This window comes from Ranitomeya imitator, chromosome 2 (assembly GCF_032444005.1).
Source record: "Ranitomeya imitator isolate aRanImi1 chromosome 2, aRanImi1.pri, whole genome shotgun sequence".
Classification (NCBI taxonomy): domain Eukaryota; kingdom Metazoa; phylum Chordata; class Amphibia; order Anura; family Dendrobatidae; genus Ranitomeya; species Ranitomeya imitator.
Genome location: NC_091283.1, coordinates 145712189 through 145731103, shown reverse-complemented (window position 1 = coordinate 145731103; position 18915 = coordinate 145712189).

The window sequence follows — 18915 nt, the reverse complement described above, 5'->3', positions numbered from 1 at the left end:
CTCTGAAAAGTCTGCAAAAGTTCCTGGGCTTTGCTAATTTTTATCGTCGCTTCATCTGCAATTTTTCTAGTATTGCCAAACCATTGACTGATTTGACCAAGAAGGGTGCTGATTTGGTCAATTGGTCTTCTGCTGCTGTGGAAGCTTTTCAAGAGTTGAAGCGTCGTTTTTCTTCTGCCCCTGTGTTGTGTCAACCAGATGTTTATCTTCCGTTCCAGGTCGAGGTTGATGCTTCTGAGATTGGAGCAGGGGCTGTTTTGTCGCAGAGAGGTTCTGATTGCTCAGTGATGAAACCATGCGCTTTTTTTTCCAGGAAGTTTTCGCCTGCTGAGCGAAATTATGATGTGGGCAACCGAGAGTTGCTGGCCATGAAGTGGGCATTCGAGGAGTGGCGTCATTGGCTTGAAGGAGCTAAGCATCGTGTGGTGGTATTGACTGATCATAAGAACTTGACTTATCTTGAGTCTGCTAAGCGGTTGAATCCTAGACAGGCTCGTTGGTCCCTGTTTTTTGCCCGTTTTGACTTTGTGATTTCGTACCTTCCGGGCTCTAAAAATGTGAAGGCGGATGCTCTGTCTAGGAGTTTTGTGCCCGACTCTCCGGGTTTGTCTGAGCCGGCGGGTATCCTCAAGGAAGGAGTAATTGTGTCTGCCATCTCCCCTGATTTGCGGCGGGTGCTGCAAAAATTTCAGGCTAATAAACCTGATCGTTGTCCAGTGGAGAGACTGTTTGTCCCTGATAAGTGGACCAATAAAGTTATCTCTGAGGTTCATTGTTCGGTGTTGGCTGGTCATCCTGGAATCTTTGGTACCAGAGAGTTAGTGGCTAGATCCTTTTGGTGGCCGTCTCTATCGCGGGATGTGCGTACTTTTGTGCAGTCCTGTGGGATTTGTGCTCGGGCTAAGAACTGCTGTTCTCGTGCCAGTGGGTTGCGTTTGCCCTTGCCGGTCCCGAAAAGGCCTTGGACACATATCTCTATGGATTTTATTTCTGATCTTCCCGTTTCTCAAAAGATGTCAGTCATTTGGGTGGTCTGTGATCGCTTTTCTAAGATGGTCCATTTGGTACCCTTGTCTAAATTGCCTTCCTCCTCTGATTTGGTGCCATTGTTCTTCCAGCATGTGGTTCGTTTACATGGCATTCCAGAGAATATCGTTTCTGACAGAGGTTCCCAGTTTGTTTCAAGGTTTTGGCGAGCCTTTTGTGGTAGGATGGGCATTGACTTGTCTTTTTCCTCGGCTTTTCATCCTCAGACTAATGGCCAGACCGAACGAACCAATCAGACCTTGGAAACATATCTGAGATGCTTTGTTTCTGCCGATCAGGATGACTGGGTGTCCTTTTTGCCTTTGGCTGAGTTCGCCCTTAATAATCGGGCCAGCTCGGCTACCTTGGTTTCGCCATTTTTCTGCAATTCTGGGTTCCATCCTCGTTTCTCTTCAGGACAGGTTGAGTCTTCGGACTGTCCTGGTGTGGATACTGTGGTGGACAGGTTGCAGCAGATTTGGACTCATGTAGTGGACAATTTGACCTTGTCCCAGGAGAAGGCTCAACATTTCGCTATTCGCAGACGCCGTGTGGGTCCCCGACTTCGTGTTGGGGATCTGGTTTGGTTATCTTCTCGTCATATTCCTATGAAGGTTTCCTCTCCTAAGTTTAAACCTCGTTTCATTGGTCCATATAGGATTTCTGAGGTTCTTAATCCTGTGTCTTTTCGTCTGACCCTTCCAGATTCTTTTTCCATACATAACGTATTCCATAGGTCATTGTTGCGGAGATACGTGGCACCTATGGTTCCATCTGTTGACCCTCCTGCCCCGGTTTTGGTGGAGGGGGAATTGGAGTATATTGTTGAGAAGATTTTGGATTCTCGTGTTTCTAGACGGAAACTCCAGTATCTGGTTAAATGGAAGGGTTATGCTCAGGAAGATAATTCCTGGGTTTTTGCCTCTGATGTCCATGCTCCCGATCTTGTTCGTGCCTTTCATGTGGCTCATCCTGGTCGGCCTGGGGGCTCTGGTGAGGGTTCGGTTACCCCTCCTCAAGGGGGGGGTACTGTTGTGAATTCTGTGGCAGAGCTCCCTCCTGTGGTCACAAGTGGTACTTCGGCTGATTCTCTCTGTGAGCTTCTGTTGGTGGAGGGAAGTGGTACTGCGGCTTCTGAGTTTCCTCCCTCAGGTGATCTGGTGAGGTCGTTAGGTGCTTCTCTACTTAACTCCACCTAATGCTTTGATCCTGGCTTCCTGTCAATGTTCCAGTGTTGGACTTGCTTTTCCCTGGATCTTTCCTGTGGCCTGCTGCTCTGCATAGCTAAGTTCTTCTTTGCTATTTGTTTGCTATTTTTTCTGTCTAGCTTGTCTAATTTTTTGCTGGAAGCTCTGGGACGCAAAGGGTGTACCTCCGTGCCGTTAGTTCGGTACGGAGGGTTTTTTTTCCCCCTTTGCGTGGTTTTCTTTAGGGTTTTGTGTAGACCGCAAAGTTATCTTTTCTATCCTCGCTCTGTTAAGAAAGTCGGGCCTCACTTTGCTGAATCTATTTCATCCCTACGTTTGTCTTTTCATCTTACTCACAGTCATTATATGTGGGGGGCTGCCTTTTCCTTTGGGGTATTTCTCTGAGGCAAGGTAGGCTTATTTTCTATCTTCAGGCTAGTTAGTTTCTCAGGCTGTGCCGAGTTGCATAGGCAGAGTTAGGCGCAATCCACGGCTGCCTCTAGTGTTGTTTGGAGAGGATTAGGGATTGCGGTCTGCAGAGTTCCCACGTCTCAGAGCTCGTTCTATGATTTTGGGTTATTGTCAGATCACTGTATGTGCTCTGACCGCTATGTCCATTGTGGTACTGAATTGCCTATCATAACCGTGAACAAGGGGGACTTAAAGGGAACCTGTCACCCCGTTTTTTCAGATTGAGATAAAAATACTGTTAAATAGGGCCTGCGCTGTGCGTTGAAATAGTGTATGTAGTGTACCCTGATTCCCCACCTATGCTGCGAAATACATTACCAAAGTCGCCGTTTTCGCCTGTCAATCAGGCTGGTCAGGTCAGGTGGGCGTGGTGACATCGCTCTTTTCTTCCCCAGCTTTCGGTTGGTGGCGTAGTGGTGTGCGCATGTCCAAGTGCCGAATCCACTGCGCGCACGTGAAGAAACAGCGCGCGATCTGCGCTATTACCCCTGTCATCGGTGGGGGCGGCCATCTTCCTGGGGCCGCGCGTGCGCAGATGGAGTGCTCTGCTGCACGGGGCTTCAGGAAAATGGCCGCGGGATGCCGCGCGTGCGCAGATGGAGATCGCGGCGGCCATTTTCCCAAAGCCGAGTTTGCATCTCGGCTTCAGGAAAATGGCCGCCGCGATCTCCATCTGTGCACGCGCGGCATCCCGTGGCCATTTTCCTGAAGCCCCGTGCAGCAGAGCACTCCATCTGCGCATGCGCGGCCCCAGGAAGATGGCTGCCCCCACCGATAACAGGGGTAATAGCGCAGATCGCGCGCTGTTTCTTCACGTGCGTGCAGTGGATTCGGCACTTGGACATGCGCACACCACTACGCCACCAACCGAAAGCTGGGGAAGAAAAGAGCGATGTCACCACGCCCACCTGACCTGACCAGCCTGATTGACAGGCGAAAACGGTGACTTTGGTAATGTATTTCGCAGCATAGGTGGGGAATCAGGGTACACTACATACACTATGGTAACGCACAGCGCAGGCCCTATTTAACAGTATTTTTATCTCAATCTGAAAAAACGGGGTGACAGGTTCCCTTTAAAGAATGAGAGCGATGGCGCCAAAGAGTATATACCGTACAGTTGCTAAGGTGGGGCCCCGACATGGGATACTCACCACACACTGGGATATGAACACACACACAAAATGCGCCACACGCTACCACGTGCTTGAACACATATACCACCCTCAGCACACATTTCACCACATATACACCAACCTCGCCACATAAAAGTCGAAACACAAAAGTCGCCGCTCAAAACTCGCCACGCGTAATACTCGCCACATGCTAAACTAGGCTCACGCAAAACTCGCCACACGTGCAAAACTCACCTCATGGGAAAACTCGCCACATGCAAAACTTGCACCCGCGGAAAAATTGCCACATGCACAAAAGTTGCAACACATGCAAAAGTTGCCTCACACAAAACTTGCACATACTCAAAAGGCACCACACATAAAACTCGCCACACGCAAAACTCGCCATGCGCAAAACTTGCTGCACACAACTTGCTACACTAACCTGTCACATGCAACTCGACACACAAAAAGTTGCTACACGCATGTCGCCACACAAAACTCATCTCACAAAAGTCGCTACATGCATGTCGCCACACGAAACTCAACACACACAACTTGACACACGAAACTCGCCCTAAAACACACACAAGTCTGGTATTATCCTTCAAAAATAAAAATCTGATTAATAAGCAGACAAACTACAAGAGCAACAAATGTACCATATAGGAAATATGCCAGCTGTCAGTCACATGACCTGTCTATTATGTGTATGTGTGAGCTAATATATACTGCCAGGGTGAGGGCTTCCTGTTGGCTGGGGATTTATCAGGCTGCCAATTTGGCTTACAAATACTGAGGTAAAAATACTGACCAAATAACGTGTGAACGAGGTCTAATACAGGAGGAGATGACATACAGATATATACCGTATTTTTCGGACTATAAGACGCACCGGACCATAAGACGCACCCCAAATTTGGGGTGAAAATTGCAGAAAAAAATATTTTTTATAAGATGGGGGTCCGTCTTATTGTCCGAATGTACAGTATCTTACCTGAGGGCTGGCGGTGGCACAGCAGGGTCACAGGAGGCATGGTGTCTGCAGAGGTGGGGTGATGCGGTGTGGCGTGCACCTGAGCAGGGTCCCTTCCTGCTTAGGTGGGCGATGCCACGGCCTGGTGTCCATGGGAGGGTTGCAGCAGTGATTACCGGCAGAGGTGCTGGGATGAGGAGGTGCTGGGATGAGGAGGCGCAGTGAGAGGTATGACGTGAGAGGGGTCCCTTTCCCCAGTATGGTGATGCAGCAGCCCGGTAAGCAGCAGAGCCGGTTGAATTCTGCGGTGGCAGAGGAGGCGCAGTAAGCGGGGTCCCTTTCTCCGGTGAGGTGATGCAGCAGCCCGGAAAGCAGCAGAGCCGGGTGAATCCTTTTGTTATCGGTAGGGGCGGCCATCTTCCTGAGGCCGCGCGTGTGCAGATGAAGCGCTCTGCTTCCCGGGGCTTCAGGAAAATGGCCGCGGGAGGCCGCGCGTGCGCAGATGGAGATCGCGGCGGCCATTTTCCTGAAGCCCCAGGAAGCAGAGCGCTCTATCTGCGCACGCGTGGCCTCAGGAAAATGGCCGCCACCACCGATAACAGCAGGATTCACCCGGCTCTGCTGCTTACCGGGCTGCATCACCTCACCGGAGAAAGGGACCCCGCTTACTGCGCCTCCTCTGCCGCCACACCTCTGCCGCTGCACCTCTGCCGCCACGGTAAGCCTGCATTGCGACTATTAGACGCACCCCCCATTTTCCCCCCTTTTTTGGGGGGGGAAAAAGTGCGTCTTGTAGTCCGAAAAATACGGTATGTACAGGGGAGATAACACATAGGTATATACTTTATACAGGAGAGATGACACACAGGTATATACTATATAGAGGAGGAGATGACATACAGGTGCATACTATATACAGGAGGAGATGACATACAGGTATATACTATATACAGGAGGAGATGACACACAGGTATATACTATATACAGGAGCAGATGACCTACAGGTATATGCTATATATAGGAGGAGATGACATACAGGTATATACTATATACAGGAGGAGATGACACACAGATATATACTATATACAGGGGAGATGACACACAGGTATATACTATATACAGGAGGAGATGACATACAGGTAAATACTATATATAGGAGGAGATGACATACAGGTATATACTATATACAGGGGAGATGACACACAGCAGGTATATACTATATACAGGGGAGATGACATACAGGTATATACTATATACAGGAGATGACATACAGGTGTATACTATATATAAGGGAGATGACAAACATGTATATACTGAGGTGAAAATGAGAGGTGTGAGGAGAAAATGAAAAGGTGTGAGTGCAAAATCAGAGGAGTGAGGGAAAATAGTGGAGTGATCGGAAAATGACAGATGTGAGGTCGAAATGACAAGTGTTAGGGGGGAATGAGAGGAGTGAGGGGAAAATGAGAGGTGTGAGGGAGAAAATGAGAGGTGTAAGGGAGAAAATGAGAGATGTGAGAGGGAAAATTAAAGATGTGATGGGGAAAATGAGAGGCGTGATGGGAAAATAAGAGAAGTGAGGTGCTATAACTAACCACAGATATTTACTATGCCCAGGCAACGCCGGGCTCTTCAGCTAGTAAATACACTGGGGCAAAAAAGTATTTAGTCAGTCAGCAATAGTGCAAGTTCCACCACTTAAAAAGATGAGAGGCGTCTGTAATTTACATCATGGGTAGACCTCAACTATGGGAGACAAACTGAGAAAAAAAATCCAGAAAATCACATTGTCTGTTTTTTTTATCAATTTTTTTGCATATTATGGTGGAAAATAAGTATTTGGTCAGAAACAAACAATCAAGATTTCTGGCTCTCACAGACCTGTAACTTCTTCTTTAAGAGTCTCCTCTTTCCTCCACTCATTACCTGTAGTAATGGCACCTGTTTAAACTTGTTATCAGTATAAAAAGACACCTGTGCACACCCTCAAACAGTCTGACTCCAAACTCCACTATGGTGAAAACCAAAGAGCTGTCAAAGGACACCAGAAACAAAATTGTAGCCCTGCACCAGGCTGGGAAGACTGAATCTGCAATAGCCAACCAGCTTGGAGTGAAGAAATCAACAGTGGGAGCAATAATTAGAAAATGGAAGACATACAAGACCACTGATAATCTCCCTCGATCTGGGGCTCCACGCAAAATCCCACCCCGTGGGGTCAGAATGATCACAAGAACGGTGAGCAAAAATCCCAGAACCACGCGGGGGGACCTAGTGAATGAACTGCAGAGAGCTGGGACCAATGTAACAAGGCCTACCATACGTAACACACTACGCCACCATGGACTCAGATCCTGCAGTGCCAGACGTGTCCCACTGCTTAAGCCAGTACATGTCCGGGCCCGTCTGAAGTTTGCTAAAGAGCATTTGGATGATCCAGAGGAGTTTTGGGAGAATGTCCTATGGTCTGATGAAACCAAACTGGAACTGTTTGGTAGAAACACAACTTGTCGTGTTTGGAGGAAAAAGAATACTGAGTTGCATCCATCAAACACCATACCTACTGTAAAGCATGGTGGTGGAAACATCATGCTTTGGGGCTGTTTCTCTGCAAAGGGGCCAGGACGACTGATCCGGGTACATGAAAGAATGAATGGGGCCATGTATCGTGAGATTTTGAGTGCAAACCTCCTTCCATCAGCAAGGGCATTGAAGATGAAACGTGGCTGGGTCTTTCAACATGACAATGATCCAAAGCACACTGCCAGGGCAACGAAGGAGTGGCTTCGTAAGAAGCATTTCAAGGTCCTGGAGTGGCCTAGCCAGTCTCCAGATCTCAACCCTATAGAAAACCTTTGGAGGGAGTTGAAAGTCCGTGTTGCCAAGCGAAAAGCCAAAAACATCACTGCTCTAGAGGAGATCTGCATGGAGGAATGGGCCAACATACCAACAACAGTGTGTGGCAACCTTGTGAAGACTTACAGAAAACGTTTGACCTCTGTCATTGCCAACAAAGGATATATTACAAAGTATTGAGATGAAATTTTGTTTCTGACCAAATACTTATTTTCCACCATAATATGCAAATAAAATGTTAAAAACAGACAATGTGATTTTCTGGATTTTTTTTCTCAGTTTATCTCCCATAGTTGAGGTCTACCTATGATGTAAATTACAGACGCCTCTCATCTTTTTAAGTGGTGGAACTTGCACTATTGCTGACTGACTAAATACTTTTTTGCCCCACTGTATATATATATATATATATATATATATGTGTCTCCCTGACATATATATATATATATATATATATATATATATATGTATATATACCTATTCTATGTGTATATATCTACTCTAATCTAACCTGTCAGTGTGATTTTACTGTACACTGCGCTGAATTACCGGCTTTTCAAAGGACACCGGTGCGTTAAAATCGGACAGCAATACCGATGTCATACAGATGTTGCGATAAAAAAATCGCATGACACTCGCATGACACTCACATGACACTCGCATGACAATCGCATACATTACATCCGTTTTTTCGGTCCGTAAATCGGACCGTTTTTTTCTTGGCAAGTGGAAAGGAGCCCTAATATTAAGGAAATCCTGAAAACATGACCTGTTGCTGGCTCTTGAGGGCCAGAGTTGGGGAACATTGGTGTAGACAATTACAGGGAGAGTCTTTATTCTGCAAAAAACACTCAGCAAAGAAAATTAATAAACGAATGTATATCACAGTAATTGCTCCCATATTCACCATTGCACATATTTTATGATTTTTTTTTGTTTTCTCCAATTTTGCCCTTTGTATGTTATAACTTGGATTAATACTTTCCACAAGTGCGTGTCACTGCAACAATGGCTGATTTTTGAGCACTATTGTTCAACATTTTTGTGTCATTGTAACAATGAGGGTAACTAGATTTGCCAATAGTTAATGCATAACCAATTATATTTTTCTACTAGATGGTGGCCCAATTCTAACGCATCAGGTATTCTAGAATATGCATTTCCACGTAGTATATTCCACAGCCCACGTAGTATATTGCACAGCCCACGTAGTATATTGCCCAGTCACGTACTATATTGCCCAGTCACGTAGTATATTGCCCAGCCACGTAGTATATTGCCCAGTCACGTACTATATTGCCCAGCCACATAGTATATTGCCCAGTCACGTAGTATATTGCCTAGTCACGTACTATATTGCCCAGTCAAGTAGTATATTGCCCAGCCACATAGTATATTGCCCAGTCACGTAGTATATTGCCCAGTCACGTACTATATTGCCCAGTCACGTAGTATATTGCCCAGCCACGTAGTATATTGCCCAGTCACGTAGTATATTGCCCAGTCACGTAGTATATTGCCCAGTCACGTAGTATATTGCACAGCCCGTGTAGTATATTGCACAGCCCACGTAGTATGTTGCACAGCCCGCGTAGTATATTGCCCAGTGCACGTAGTATATTGCACAGCCCGCGTAATATATTGCCCAGCCCGCGTAGTATATTGCGCAGCCCATGTAGAATATTGCCCAGCCCGTGTAGTATATTGCCCAGCGCCAGTAGTATATTGCCCAGCCCACGTAGTATATTGCACAGCCCGCATAGTATATTGCCCAGCGCGCGTAGTATATTGCCCAGCGCGCGTAGTATGTTGCACAGCGCGTGTAGTATATTGCCCAGCCCACGTGGTATATTGCCCAGCCTGCGTATTATATTGCCCAGCCCACATAGTATATTGCACAGCCCGCGTAGTGTATTGCCCAGCCGCGTAGTATATTGCACAGCCACGTATTATATAGCAATGTGGGCATCATATCCCTGTTAAATAAAATAATTAAAATAAAAAATAGTTATATACTCACCTTCCGTTGGACCCTGGATCCAGGAAGCGTTTACCGATGCTCCTCGCGCATTCCGGTCTCAAGAGTGCATTGCGGTCTTGCGAGATGATGACGTAGTGGTCTTGCGAGACCGCTACGTCATCATCTCGCGAGATCGCAATGCATGGACCGGTCACCGGAGCGTCGTGAGGAGCTGGAAAGGTGCCGGAAGGTGAGTATATGATGATTTTTTATTTTTTTAATTATTTTTAAAATTAGATCTTTTTACTATTGATGCTGCATAGTGCGTTACACCGCGGCATAACGAGGTCCATTAGCGCTGCCATTAACCCTGTGTGAGCACTGACTGGAGGGGAGTATGGAGCGGGCACTGACTGCGGGGAGTAAGGAGCGGCCATGTTGCCGCCGGACTGCGCCCATCGCTGATTGGTCGTGGCAATGATCGTGGGCGTTTTGCCACGACCAATTAGCGACTTGGATTCCATGACAGACAGAGGCCGCGACCAATGAATATCCATGACAGAAAGAAAGAGAGACAGACAAAAGGACAGACAGAAAGATGGAAGTGACCCTTAGACAATAATATAGTAGATAGTGAACTAATTAGTTATATTCTATTTTTACTTGCAGTGCAGACACTTGGGTATATGATATGATATAGTCCTCCTTTGCTTTGAGGTCAGTGCTAAGCTTATACATTAGGTATATAGGCAGCTGGAAGCAATTGATAGTAATGTGTGGGCATACTCGACATTTCCGGCATTAATCCCTACAATACTTTCACACCCACCCAGCCTTCTTCCTGCAGCCATACTGCTGGACGCAGTCCAAAATATTCCTCCGATAGAGTTCCCGTGCCCACACAGTGTGGTGTTTTATTCTTCAGTTAAAACTCAAAGATATGAATGCAAAATTACATGTCTATAACTCAGATACCCAAATCCATAGTCTTGTAAGTTTATTGCAAATGAGAAAATTCAGGAAAACCAAAGAAAAACTTGGACTTGGAGTGCTATGTGTCTAGGTTATTATAATGTCAGATACACTAAAATTAAATCAATTTATACATATATCTATGACACTGATGGACACAGACAGGAGATGGCCCCTGTGCAAAAACAATATATGGGCCCTTTTCAGCCCAATAATTCATCATAATACTAATAATACACAATTCCTCCTGCTTTGGAGGTGGTAGGTCTTGGTCTTGGGCGCCTGTGTGGCTGTTCAGGTTGCACCAATGATATGTCCATCCATGATCTATGAAGAAGTTGGCAGTCAATGGATGTAGAAAAAAAAATGATTTATTTGCAATCCACAGTGATCGTATATGACGTTTCAGTCTCAGTCCAGACCATCTTCAGATATACGGATTGTCATTGACGATTATAGGACTCATTGCTGAAACTACAGTGGGTACGGAAAGTATTCAGACCCCTTTAAATATTTCACTCTTTGTTCCATTGCAGCCATTTGGTAAATTCAAAAAAGTTCATTCTTTCTCATTAATGTACACTCTGCACCCCATCTTGACTGAAAAAAATCAGAAATGTAGAAATTTTTGCAAATTTATTAAAAAAGAAAAACTGAAATACCAAATGGTCATAAGTATTCAGACCCTTTGCTCAGTATTTAGTAGAAGCACCTTTTGAGCTAGTACAGCCACGAGTCTTCTTGGGAATGATGCAACAAGTTTTTCACACCTGGATTTGGGGATCCTCTGCCATTCTTCACTGCAGATCCTCTCCAGTTCCGTCAGGTTGGATGGTGAACATTGGTGAACAGCCATTTTCAGGTCTCTCCAGAGATGCTCAATTGGGTTTAGGTCAGGGCTCTGGCTGGGCCAGTCAAGAATGGTCACAGAGTTGTTTTGAAGCCACTCCTTTGTTATTTTAGCTGTGTGCTTAGGGTCATTGTCTTGTTGGAAGGTGAACCTTCAGCCAAATCTGAGGTCCAGAGCACTCTTGAAGAGGTTTTCATCCAGGATATCTCTGTACTTGGCCGCATTCATGCTTCGTTCAATGACAACCAGTCATCCTGTCCCTGCAGCTGAAAAACACCCCCATAGCATGATGCTGCCACCACCATGTTTCACTGTTGGGATTGTATTGGGCAGGTGATGAGCAGTGCCTGGTTTTCTCCACACATACCACTTATAATTATCACCAAAAAGTTCTATCTTCGCCTCATCAGACCAGAGTATCTTATTTTTCATAGCCTGGGAGTCCTTCGTGTGTTTTTTTTTTAGCAAACTCTATGATGGCTTTCATATGTCTTCTACTGAGGAGAGGCTTTCGTCGGGCGACTCTGCCATAAAGGCCCGACTTGTGGAGGGCTGCTGTGATAGTTGACTTTGTGGAACTTTCTCCCATCTCCCTACTGCATCTCTGGAGCTCAGCCACAGTGATCTTGGGGTTCTTCTTTACCTCTCTCACCGAGGCTCTTCACCCACGATTGCTCAGTTTGGCTGGGCAGCCAGGTGTAGGAAGACTTCTGGTGGTCCTAGACTTCTTCCATTTAAGGATTATGGAGGCCACTGTGCTTTTAGGAACCTTGAGTACTGCAAAAAATTCTGTTTTAACCTTGGCCAGATCTGTGCTTTGCCACAATTCTGTCTCTGAGCTCCTTGGCCAGTTCCTTTGACCTCATGATTCTCATTTGGTCTGACATGCACTGTGAACTGTGAGGTCTTATATAGACAGGTGTGTGCCTTTCCAAATCGAGTCCTATCAGTTTAATTAAACACAGCTGGATTCCAATGAAGAAGTAGAACCATCTCAAGGAGGATCACAAGGAAATGGACAGCATGTGACTTAAATATGAGGGTCTGAGCAAAGTGTTTGAATACTTATGACCATGTGATATTTCAGTTTTTCTTTATTATTACATTTGCAAAAATTACTACATTTCTGTTTTTTTTGTAGTCAAGATGGGATGCAGAGTGTACATTAATGAGAAAAAATGAACTTTTTTGAATTTACCAAATGGCTGCAATGAAACAAAGCGTGAAAAATTTAAAGGGGTCTGAATACTTTCCGTGCCCACAGTATATATAGGATACAGTGCGTCTGTTAAGTGGGAATACCACTAAAGCTACGGCACCCATAGAAGTCAGCTGACTGATGCTGACGTCTATTGGTACCATACCTTTAGTCGAGAGACTGCTGGTCAACTTTTAACCCTTCTAACTTCCTGTTAAAAAAATATATGTTTCAAAAATTGTTCTGCTATAAAGTAGACATGTGGTAAATGTTATTTGTTAACTATTTTGTGTGATAACTGGTTTAAAGTTATAAAATGAGAAGTTTGAAAATGATGAAATTTCAGATATTTTCACAAACAAACCCAAGTCGTATCGAACAAAGTTTACTACTATCATGAAGTACAATATGTCATGAGAAAACAGTCTCAGAATCGGTGGGATCTGTTGAATCATTTCAGACTTATTACCACATAAAATGACAGTGGTCAGAATTGAACAAAAATGGTCTGGTCAGGAAGGTGAAAACAGGTTTCTGGGTGAATGGATTAAAAACACAGTGTCGGGATGTGTTGAAGAACACCGAGAAGGAGGGAAGTCAGCAGAGATGATCTATGCATAAAAAATGTCATCATGGTGTCTGGAACAGATGGAAGCCATAAATAAGAATGAGATCAACTCCAGTCATAGAAGTCATCACCTGTAAGGTTCTCATGTTGAATCATTATGAAAGTTCAGATAAGGCGAGGCACCAAAATAGCATATTTATATCCGCCCATTGGGCCATATGCTTTTTTACTGCTGTTACATAACATATTATATTAATCCACTATAATTCCAAAAGTTAATCGTTTTATTTGATAAGGAAAAACTTCCTCAATTGTTGACATTTTTTTAACAAATATCAATGTTGACCTGCGACTTTGTCAAAGCTTTGAATTTTGGCCCTCTGTGTATTTAGTTTGACATCCCGCGCTTAAAGGGTTATTCTCATCATGATAAGGCTGCCGTCACACTAGCAGTATTTGGTCAGTATTTTGCATCAGTATTTGTAAGCCAAAACCAGGAGTGGAACAATTAGAGAAAAAGTATAATAGAAACATATGCACCACTTCTGCATTTATCACCCACTCCTGGTTTTGGCTTTCAAATACTGATGTAAAATACTGACCAAATACTGCTAGTGTGACGGCAGCCTAAGAGGTTACAATTGCAAAGAGGTTGTAAAAAACAAACAACTTGACAATTTTACTTTTGAATAAAAATCCCCTTCATTCTCAAGAACAGACCGCCACTGCAATCGTTGGCTATCCTAAGCTTGGAGTGCAGCGCTTACACACTCTTTGCTATAGACGCTATCGTGCGCTAATATAGGAGTTGGTTTTTCAAATTAAAATCTCAATATTCCGGTTAAATTGCCGTTTTGGCACTTTGCGATAAATATGCGGGTTTCAGATTGCGGTTTGGGCGCTCAGTCTCTAAAAGGTTCGCCATCAGTGGTCTAGTGTTTATTCGCACCGAGTCTAAGAACATGTCCTGTTCGAAATGCGTCTGGTGATTATATGTTTTTCCTCCCATGTCCCTATATATTTTTGGTAAATGTTTTTGGATACCTGCGTTTAAATGAACAGGAATAAATCTTCGATTTTACCCACAACGCATCGGGAGCTGAATCACTTTTTTTCCTGCATCTAGCTGAGCGCTCGCAGCAGAGCTGATTGCGGACTCCCGGACCTGCTGCAGCTGATTTATTGCCTTGCATTTAAATATACTCTGCATAGTAAAGGCTCCTCCCAGGAGCTCAATCCAGTTGTCACAGCAACAGTCCGACATATAGGGTAAACAAATCTTAAAAATAAGATAAATCACATAAATATACATATATTATAAACACATAATATTTACATATTCACTGTATAATTCAAAAAGTATCGTATGCACAATGCCACAAATTCAATGTAAACTTTAGATGAAAAGTATCACATTGTACTTTCCGCAGCTTCATCTTTACTGTGGCCTCGGGATGCTGTGAGTGACAGCTGCCCTATGGGATCTGGAGTGTGCTGGACTGTCAGTGTTTTGAGGGACAGTCCAGTCAACCAATCTGACACTGGGGCATGCTGAGCTGTCAGAATTTTGATTGACAGCCTTGCCATCTGATCAAGCCTAGCCTGCTGTCGCTACCCCAGGTACCTCCCATCCTTGGTGATTTGCTAGCAATTTTGCTGACTAGCTGTTAGCAGTCCAGTGTCAGTTTTAGCTTAGCTTAGCTTGGTGTGTGCTTAGTTCTGTTTCTTATTGTGTCTGATTCTTTGATCTTGTTGCCGGACCTAGGATTTGTCATGACTATTCATATAGATTATCCCTTCTGCTTTTTCCACATTTTGACTTTAGGTACCCAACCAAAGGTCTCTGACTAATTGTTTGTCTTACTCCCTTGTTCTGATGTACTCTCCTGGCATTTGACCGCGGACTGTTACCTGACCATACCTTTGTCTTGCTCCTTTGTAGCACTAGCACTTTTGGTATTTGAATTCAGACTTTCTGACGATCTCACGGCTTGTCCATAAGTAGCAACTCAGCGTCACAAGACTGTTCAGATCATTCAGTGTCATCATCACATATTTTAACTTGCACGTACTGTATGGTAAGAGACATACGTTATATAAATGTGTTTTTATATATAAAGTAACGATGTGTTACAGAAGTCTCTACATAAAGGGATTGAGGGGAAGTATGGTATTTTCCTGCGTATAAGACAACCTCCAACTTTTCCAGTTAAAATATAGGGTTTGGGATATACTCGCCGTAAAAGACTACCTCTCTCCCAGCGCACATACGGTAAAAATTAAAAAACATCAGAGCTTTGATTTCAATATGGTAATTTTAATTCAAATGCTTATGACATGCAGGTACCTAGCAGGAAAACTGTCACTTATAAACATAAGGCTGTTTCTCTTCAAACATGTATAATAAAGCAGTGCAAGTGGATTAAACTTTGCCCAATTCACTCTAAAGTTGAAAGGAAGGATAAGACAATAAACCCATGTGAGCTGCCATGCTGTTTGTGTTCTAAGCTGTCAACCAAACTGGAACTGATAATGTTAGGAGGAGGATAACAAACAATGGAGAGAGAGCAAGTGCCAGGCAAGTCCCTGACGAGTTAGCAACGCCCATCAAAAGTGCAAGCTACGGTATTTTTACAGGTTTTGCTGGTGTGAGTTTCCCTTTAAAAGCCTTCAAAATCCTCCTGTTCATCATCTGATTTCATAAGTACATCAATGACATCTTGTGATACATTTGTAAGGCAGTCATCGTATGGATCGAATTCTGTATCAGATGGTGTGGGCTCAGCTTCGGCCTCCTCTTCATCTTGCCACAAGTAGTCGTCCTCCATACCATCTAATGAATTTGATATGCCACACTTCTTGAAAGACTTGATTACTGTTTCTGCATCAATATTATTCCAGGCTTTTATTACAAACTTGCACAAAACATTCAACTGTGGAGCACGCATGTTTCCTCCTTTTGTGAATGACTTTTCGCCACCAACCATCCATTCATTCCACTGTTCTCGAATGCGATCTTTAAATGGCTTGTTTAGGCACACATCCAGTGGCTGTACTAATTATGTCAATCCTGCAGTAATAACCCTGTTGTTCTGTTCGGTCTGGGGAGACCTATTTTGAACTTTGGTATTTTTTGGGGTGTTCAAGATGCGGTTCTGAAACTTGTGGTTGATTGACTTAAATGAGGATGGGTCGGTCGGCCACGGGTTTCAGAGCCGCATCTTGAATATTTTAAAGAATATTGAAGTTCAAAGTCGGTCATTTTTGACCAACAGAACAGCAGGGTTAACTGCAGCATGTGTGTTTAGTGTTGCAAGCCTTGCGCAGGCGTGTACTATGGAGGACAGAGAATGAACTTCAATCCAATATTGCAGCCAGCATGCAGCCAGCGGGTAAGGAAAGGGTGAATCAAACACCCGAAAACCCCGCCTCCATGGCTGAAAATTGTTCCTTCCAAATTCAGGTGACAGAGTCCCTTTAATGCGGCATTACATGGGGCATATTTTTCTATGGAGCATCTTATGGGCACATCATCAACTTTATGGAGCATTATATGGGCCCATCATCAACTGTATGGAGCATTATATGGGCCCATCATCAACTTTATGGAGCATTATATGGGCCCACCATCAACTGTATAGAGCATTATATGGGCCCATCATGAACTTTATGGAGCATTATATGTTTGAAATTTACCGGTAGCTGCTGCATTTTCCACCCTAGGCTTATACTCGAGTCATTAAGTTTTTCCAGTTTTTGTGGCAAAATTAGGGGGGTCGGCTTATACTCGGGTCGGCTTATACTCGAGTATATACGGTAATTTTTGGGCAATTTTCATCTTTTGCCTCAGTACCATATTATGCCTTGCCACGAATCTAGTACACCAGGATACAGTGGCCTTAAATCTGTTGCTGTGATCTGGGTTAGATTTGGCCCACTGAAGTGCAAACAAAAGTATTTGATTTCGTGTCACAACATAACTGATTGGCGGTGCTTATTCACCATGTCTGCTACATGTTTTTCAAGTTCTGGCCAATGTGGGGTGCCTCTTCTTAATGCACACTTACCCCTTGGCATACTCTTTAATGCTTTCTCATTTGCTTTCCGGTCCCAAACCATCTTTTCTGTTATTCCATATTGTCTTGCAGCAGCGCAGTTATTATGTTCCATGGCAAAGTTTACAACTTTAAGTTTGAAACTGGCTTCTTATTTCTTTCTTCTTGGTTGTGGAGCCATGATGGGGTTTTGACTGCTGGATATTTGTATACTGTACTGTATGTTCTGGTGCTATCCTGTATGAACAGGTACTGTTCCATATGTGGTATCCAGTATACAACAACCAGCCAATGTACCTTACTGGCGATTGGCTGGTTGTTGTATACAAACCCTGCTTGGATTAGTCAGCTTTCCCTCCCTCCCTGTTTCCAAGAGCGGTAGCGCATCCCGGCCTTGTACCTATTACTGGTACCTCCAGAGAGTGCGCTGTGCCCAGAAGAACACGCCTCTTTCACCTGTCTGGCCCGCCCTTGCATCTCTGCCTCTTAAGTCAGCTCCTGAGGACTGCACAGTGACGAGGTGAGGGAGCACAGTGAAGCGGCGCAGGTGCACATGTGCAAGATCTGAGAGGCAGAGAGGTAATAAGATACAACGGCAGGCCAGAAGCGTGAAAGAGGCGTGTTTTTCTGGGCACAGCGCCGCTCGCTATTTTCCATACCCCGGGACACCTGCAGCTTGCTTCACCTTCCCCGGTGAAGTGCCCCCTTACCTCTTCATTGGTACCACTCCCCCCACCATAGGTGCCAACCGCAGATTGCTCTGCACCCGCCATATAAGACTACACCCGGCGTATAAGACGACCCCTGAGTTTTGAGAACATTTTCAGGGGTTAAAAAGTCATCTGATATGCCGGAGAATACAGTAACACTGGTCATCGACAATGAATAACAGCAGGTGATGTCATAAGACAAGTCTATGGGAGTATCACGTGATGAGTTGTCACGTGATAGGCAATCACGTGATGGCACATCATCAGACACAAGTCCACTCTGCCAATCGATCACCAGATACCACGTCATATGACCGTCATCATGTGACATCGTAGGGCGGGAGTACATCATACTATGGGCCCAGAAACATGGTAATAGGCTATTAAACAGGTCACAATCTCGTGCTAAGTCATGTGATAATGATGCTTCTGGTGATGTACACATGTAACAACGATGATTCTGGTATTGCATTTACATATTGATAATGGTTCTTGTCCTGTATACATGCACTTATGGTCGTTTTGGTGCTGTATTCATGAACTGATGATGGTTATGGTTGTATATTTATGTAGCAATGATGTTATGGTGCTGTATTAATGTACTGCTGGTGGTTCTGATGCTGTAGTCATGTACTGTTGATGATCTGGTGACGTGCTCATGTACTTATGGTGGTTTTAGTTCTGTAAACCTGTACTGTTGATGGTTGTGATTAGTGTTGAGCGAAACGGATCGGACAAATTCAAAAATCGACGACTTTCGGCAAAGTCGGGTTTCGTGAAACCCGACCCGATCCTAGTGTGGGATCGGCCATGAGGTCGGAGATCTTCGCCCCAAAGTCGCATTTCGCATGATGTTTTCAGTGCCATTTTTCTGCCAATGAAGGAGGACGCAGAGTGTGGGCAGCGTGATGACATAGGTCTCAGTCCCCACCATCTTAGAGAAGGGCATAACAGTGATTGGCTTGCTTTCT